We start from the raw sequence: 7,253 nt of genomic DNA, 5'->3' as shown, positions 1-7,253 counted from the left end.
ATTTATCTCGATTTGCACTTTTTATCGGATGAAACTTGTGCGTCTATTTGTTCACATTGCAAAAAGAAAAGTAAGAGCATAATTATTTTTTTTCGTACAAAACAGCTGATTATCAATGTTAGTTAAAAGCTTGACTTATGATGATAAATTTGTCATTTAGTAAACGTTTTGGTGATCTCATTTTTAACCGTCCCTTGTATAAAAAAAAAAAAAAAAAAAAAAGTCCAATTAAACGATGTTTAGCTATTTTATACCACAAAAAAGTGTTACATTTATCATTTCTGAACAAAATAGCAATTCAAACGGATGCCAAACGTGTTGTTACGATGTAGCGAATCACCTTTAATATGTACGTGATACAAGATTATGCAACAAATTTTTTAACAGTGTCTCATAAAAACGAAAGTTTTGAATACAAAAAGTGACTTGAATAGAAAATCTTCGATTAAAATTACACAAGTTAATTCATGATTTACAATATAGAAACAATAACAATAATTAGCAACAAGGAAAACGAATGAATAAACGTTTTAAAGAAAACCGTTGTGTTTTAAAGTTATTTGGCTAAGTAAAATTGTTTTGATTTTAGGTTCATATCCATCTTATTTTTCAAAAATGATATGATTACATAATTACATGTACTCTGCAACTCTGTAAGTTTTTGTAATATAATGCATAAGTAAAAACAATCATACTTCCTAGAATAAAAAAATCATAATTTCTCTGAAGAATCATAAGAAGGCTCTGCATACAAATAAAAGGATACAGGGAGCCTTGTCTGGTTTGGAATCTGACTTCGATAACAGAATTGAACACAGTAGATAATCTACAGAAAAATTCAACTATTATTTTCAAAACAAAGCTTCCTTATTTGGTCGGTGAATGTTGCTGTTGTGCATTTACATGTATGAAGTTATGATAAAGTTAAGCTTTGTTGGAGTTCATTATAAAAATGGCATAAAAGGAAGAGTTATAAAGTGTGCCTAGGGAAATTGTCACACACAAGCGTGCTACCATTAGAGTTTTTATTTTGCTATCTATTCCACGTGCATTTAAATACACATGCAACATGCAACAATGTCGGTGCATATTGATATTCTGAGATGGTCCCTGATAAACCAGACAGTAGCATTTAGTGTCTCTTACATTTAGGATAGAAAATGATATAAATATTAACCGTAAACGTACTACTAGGAAAAAGTAGATAATCGCTTTTTGTGATCAACTTTAATTGAAGTTCGGAAAATTCTAGTCTTCTTAACTTCCCTATAGCATTGCATGTGTACTTTGAGATGGTCTGCAAAATGATCCAAAGAAAGATTTTCATTCACTTTGCACGTTCACTAGAGTTGGTAAATGTTCGACATGGTAACCAGATTCAAATAAAAAACTTTTCTTTTGTAGTTTGTTCGCTAAAACACCCAAGCCGGCCTCTTTTACTTAAAAATCTTGGTATTGCAAAATTATTAATTTCCATCTATTTGATTTCTTCTTTAAGTGAATTATGTTTATTATTTTACACTGCTATTTCTGATTTTGTGTTCTGTTGAAAGAGATATATGTTCCGTTGCTAAAATATCAATTATCTCGTTCATATACATTGAAATGTGAAACAAAATTGACCTATTCAATACATTTTGCAGTACACTATGCCATATGTTATATGCAATATTAAAACACTCTCTAATAACTATAATGTAGATAAAAGTACGGTAGGTTTAGGTGAAAGAAGCTTGAAAAGCCTCGTAATATACAATGTGTGGGAAGATGATGTGTGTTAATATCACCTGACGTGAAGGCCACTTAAACCACATTAAATCATCATCATCATCAAATTCCGAATTCAATGATTTAAAGAGGTTGAATGGTCAACAAAAAATTAACCACCAGTTATATACCTTCAATTTTTAGATATGATCAGTTGTTAAATCATAACCTATTACTGTAGACGTATTAAATTTGGCGTGTATGATATTTCGTAAACATTTAAGAATAATGTTAAATATATCAAGGATACTGGGGTTCTGCTAGCGTTATTAACGTACCAGAAAAAGTATTTCCTTTTAGCAATTAAGGATTTTTAGTTCTAATTGTGTCTCATAAAAGCGAAACTTTAAACTGCATTATCTGCCTTCAACAGAAAATCTTTGATAATTATTACGCTAGTTAATTCATGATTACAATCAAAAAACGAAAACATTATGTATATAAAAAAGACATGAAAGAAAAGACGTTTTAAAGAAAAACGTTATGTTTTCTAAGCTATTTGATCGGTTTAAGTATTTTAAACATACGCTTTATATCTTATTTTCGTTTCTTCTCAGAAATAAAAAAAAAATGAAAGAATGAATACAGCAGGAAGCCCTTATTTGTTTGGTAGCTTACGTTCATATACCTGACTACGTTCTATTACATGGCATAGGAAAAACATGTAAAAAGGCTGCGCCTTCGAAAACTTTCCTTACTTATGTAGCAATTAATATACCTTCATCACCGGCATATGGTGTTTTTGTCTCTCAGTTAATTCTATACACGTGGGCATGCTCTTCGTATGAACAGTTTCTAAGACGAGGCAAGCTACAGACAAACAAGTTGATAAAACAAGACTTTCCACAATCTCGTTTGAAGTCATCTTTTCCTATGGTCGATACAACGACCTTTTCAGCTAAATATTAAATACAATCTTCAACTTGGTTGCTGACTGACGTTTTTCATATTAATTATTAGACCATAATTAATCACGTAATTGTCTGCAGACCTCTCCCTTTTTTCCCGATTGCGACAAAGAATACACGGCGGGTGATACCGGTCAGGAGAGGATGCTCACTCATTCTAGGCACCTGATCATACTTCTATCTTTTTAGAGGTCCGTGTTGTTCTTCTTTGAATTTGTACTTCGTTTTATCGATTTTAAGGATGGTCGACAGTTTGTTATTGTCATTTTTTCACATATTTGCATGCTATCCTCATACTCTTGGTTTTTTTAGTGAATCATTTGTACAAATTTACTTTTGAAATGCTCAACATGCATTTAAATAGCAAAATCTTCTGAGATGATCCCTTTTTTTAAAACCCAGACGGTAAAATTAAGATTTTTTACGGGAGAAAATTATATCACTATACACGTAGAACCAGGTTCAAAAATATGTTTTCTATCATAGTTTACCCAATACAAAAAATCTTTGTATTGCAAAAGTTTCAATTGCCATCTTTTAGATTTTCCAAAATTCAATTAATGTTAATCATATGAAATTGGTATGTTTGATTTTTTTCGTTGAAAGGGATATATTTTCCCTTGTTAAGATATAATTATTATCTCGTTCAAGTAATTTGGAATCTAATTGAAAGTGACCGAATCAATATGTTTTGCAATAAACTATATCGTTTTTACGTGCAATCAAATATAATAATCGGAATGTGATACAAGGTTAATTTTACATATTCAATACGTTTTGCAATACACAATGTTGTTTATTATAATTATGCGATATTACAACACACTCTAATAACCATATCCATAGATAAAGGTACGCGGTAGGTTTAGGTGAAGAAGCTTGAAAAAGCCTTGTTATAAACAGTGTGTGGGAAGGAAGACTGTGTGCGTTATTGTCAGCAGACGCGACATGTAGGCCATTTTTTGACCACGCCCAATAATCATGATGGCCACATTCCGATTTTACTCTAATTCAATGACTTTCTGCTTTACTGTTTTTCTGAGTTGATAATAATAATAATAACAGTTTTGTGGCTGGCATGTGTTCCTACATGGAATATAAGAATGATGTTTAAAAAATCAATGAAACTAGAGCTCTGTCAGTAGTATTGATGTATTAGCAAAACTAGTTCCTTCTAACAATTACGGAAATATGGTGAAATTTTATTGGTAATGACGACTGAGTCATTTTTTATTATTTTTTTAATAATTTGTCACTTTCTATTTTCAAAATTGATAGCATTTTTGTTTTTCTCGGCCTCTCTTTCTTCCGATAAATTTGATAATGAAGCGGAGAGTGCTAAAATAGGCTGTGCCTGCTGCCCAATCCCATTCAACATACATGTACTATATTGAATAAAATATTGACGTATATTTACATTTTCCAGTGTTTTTGCCTGTGTTAACACTACGTATCGATTTTGTACTATATAACCCATAATACAAATGACGCCAGCGGGGTTTGCTTATTCATATTTAAATATTTAATCGTACGATGGCTTAAAATTACAGTATATAAATATAAGTAATAAGGAATCATTTTTTGAATATTATGAGGTGATAATTTCGGTCAGGGCGTGATCAAATCTATCATAAAGCCCTTCGGGCTTTATTGGATTTGATCACGCCCCGACCAAAATTATCACCTCATAATACTCAAAGAATGATTCCTTATTCCTTATTTAAATAAAAAATAACAAAAGAAGCATCATGAAATAGTAATGACCGTTATTTTTTTTCTCATATAGAATAATGAGACAGTTAGAGGTTATCAGTCGCCATTAAGTTATCTTCCATAACAAGTAAATAAATTATATATTTAACATTTTTTTTCATTAAAATAAGTTGACCTCTGCATACAAAAGCCTACAAAGTTATAGTTGCGTAGGAAGATAAGGACTTTCTAGTTCATATGTACAAAGCGTGAACAGTGTTGTTCACTCTTATCATTACTCCGGTTTTTGTCACCAAACCAGACGAGGGAGTCAATTCCTACACCTCTGGCCACATCAAATCGGATTTATTCGAATGTATTAGGTTTTACTCTTCTCGATGCCTTTGATGTGGATGTTATATAATTTGCTTGTGAGAAAAAGTTTTAGGGAAAACTGCAGTTTATGCAACACCGTGGGGGTCAACAAAATAGCCTTAAATTTTGAAATATGGTTTTTTAGCTATATGCTGTTGTTTCATACAAAAAAAAAATTCCCATTTTTAAGATAAAACAAAATTTGGATAGTTTCCTATATTCTTATACAAAGCTCTTTTTTATGAGGAGATATATATAGTCTAGAAATGGTCCTAACCATCCAGCCACCTTAACAACTACGGAAATGAAATAAGTTGGCACCGGCATTGGCTACACCTTTTTATGTGTGTTTTTCTTTTTCAAATACGTAGTTATCTATTTTCAAAATTTATGAAATTGGTTATTTCCCCCATCCCTAACTATCTCTGCTCTTGGGATATGCTTGTGAATATGATTGTATACATATACAATGTATATGTACCTCTTGTTATTACTATAGTTTTTGTAGTGGTACGAAAACAAATTAATTTGAAAAAAAAAATTAATTGTTGTCAAATGATATATATTTACGATTGCAGCAAATAAGTTGGCATGTTTTATGTTTTTATATGTAGAATCTCTCTTTTAGGCATTTCTATCTAATATCTGTAATCTTGAATGCCCTCTGGGCCCAAAATTGGAAATAAACTATTATTATTATTATTATTGTTTTAATATTGTAGGAGGGGTGTAATTAGTTTTATAATTTTTACCAATACAACTCCTAGGAGGACATTAGTTCTCTATCAATAGATTCTATCATATTCATTTCACAGACTTGGAAAATTGGTTCTATATTTTTTTTTACCATCTGGGATTTATGAAAGTGCAAAACACTTTTAAAAAAGGCACGCTCACTATTTTGTTGATTAATTAAAATGAGAATATGTCCATGGCTCGTTTGAGAGCACGAAAGTTATACCTGATGTTTGATTAACTTTTTACTTTGGATTAATTTAGTTAAAAGCAGATGTGAGTGATAACCTCTAAATAGAGTGTAAACATTATAATCAAACAGTGGAAAAGAATTGATTCAGTATTTTATGAAAACAAAACATCTTAATGGTCGCAAATTTTATATTTCAATATTGTTTTAATTAATCAATAACCTACCTACATTATCAATTAACGCATTTGACAAGTGAAATGTATAAACTTCTTACGTATTTCAACTGTTGCAACTAGTAATATACATCTCATATTTCGGAAGTATTCTTCTTTGTGTTTAGTCGAACTGGAGTGTGCAGTTAGTTATACCGTACCTTAATATTGTAAAAAAGACATTCATCGAAAAATTAATAATCATCGACTTTCTAACACGTAAATATTTGAAATTTTATTTTTCTTTCTTAAATGTTAAGCCAGACTATGTCCATTGTATGCCGATTCAGTTTTTGCTGACTATAGACGTCATTACATCAGTACATGCACTACATGTACCAACCGCCTAAATGAAATAAAAGTATCTTTTACATTTTGAATCAGTTTAACAGTATAAATAAATTTCTAAAAACATGAATGGAATTTTTTTTATAGATTTAAATCTTGCGCATTCTTGTGTATTTGCTAATATTATTCGGTGAATATTCAAATGTTTATCAAAATACATATCATATAAAAAAATCGTAATGTTGATTTTATATCCATTAACTTATTTATTTCAAAAGCCATTGGGTAATTATCTTTCTTTTCAATCATATACATTTATATACTATTTATTTTACACTCGATACAGAGAGAGTCAATATTGCAACTTTCCAGCCCCTTTTCGCAAAAATAAATTCGAAAATATATTTTTGAAAACAATATTTGAAAGGCCTCTTTCTTATTGGGATTTGCGTGTTTCGTCGCTTTTTGTAAATAAATATATATTTTTTATTAACGGGATTTGCGTATATCATTGCTTTTTATGAATAAATGTCTCACTTGACAAAGAGCACACGGCTGGTGTGACCGCTCAGCAGAGGATGCTCACTCCTCCTAGGCACCTGATCCTACCTGTATCTATTTGGAGGTCTGTGTTGCTCTACTTTAAATTTGTATTTCGTTTTATGGATTTTTTAGATGGTTCACGGTTTGTTATTGTCATGTTTTCATTGAAGGTCTTCGGAAAAAACAAACACTTATTAGGTTTGTTACTGACCGACTACGGAAACATGTCGGGTTGATCAATCGCAAAGACTGTGAGGCCTAGCCGAGCAGACCTTGAGATCGTTAGAAACTGTCAGTAACAAACCTTATAAGTAATAATGAGTTTGATAATCAGATCAGTATTTTTGACAAGAGGATGGTTAACTAACATGGAATGATAAAGCTTCGGCTTTCGTCGGGATGTAACTATATATAGTTTGTTCATCAAAACAAGCTGTCAAATATTGAGTACCTTATTTTTGTTTCCCTAAAAGAAACGGATAATTTTTTTCATCGCCTGTCAAAATCGGAAAGTTATTCTTTTATTCAAGGGTTTGTTCT

Source organism: Crassostrea angulata, chromosome 5 (genome assembly GCF_025612915.1).
Source record: "Crassostrea angulata isolate pt1a10 chromosome 5, ASM2561291v2, whole genome shotgun sequence".
Classification (NCBI taxonomy): domain Eukaryota; kingdom Metazoa; phylum Mollusca; class Bivalvia; order Ostreida; family Ostreidae; genus Magallana; species Magallana angulata.
This window is presented reverse-complemented; position numbering follows the sequence as displayed.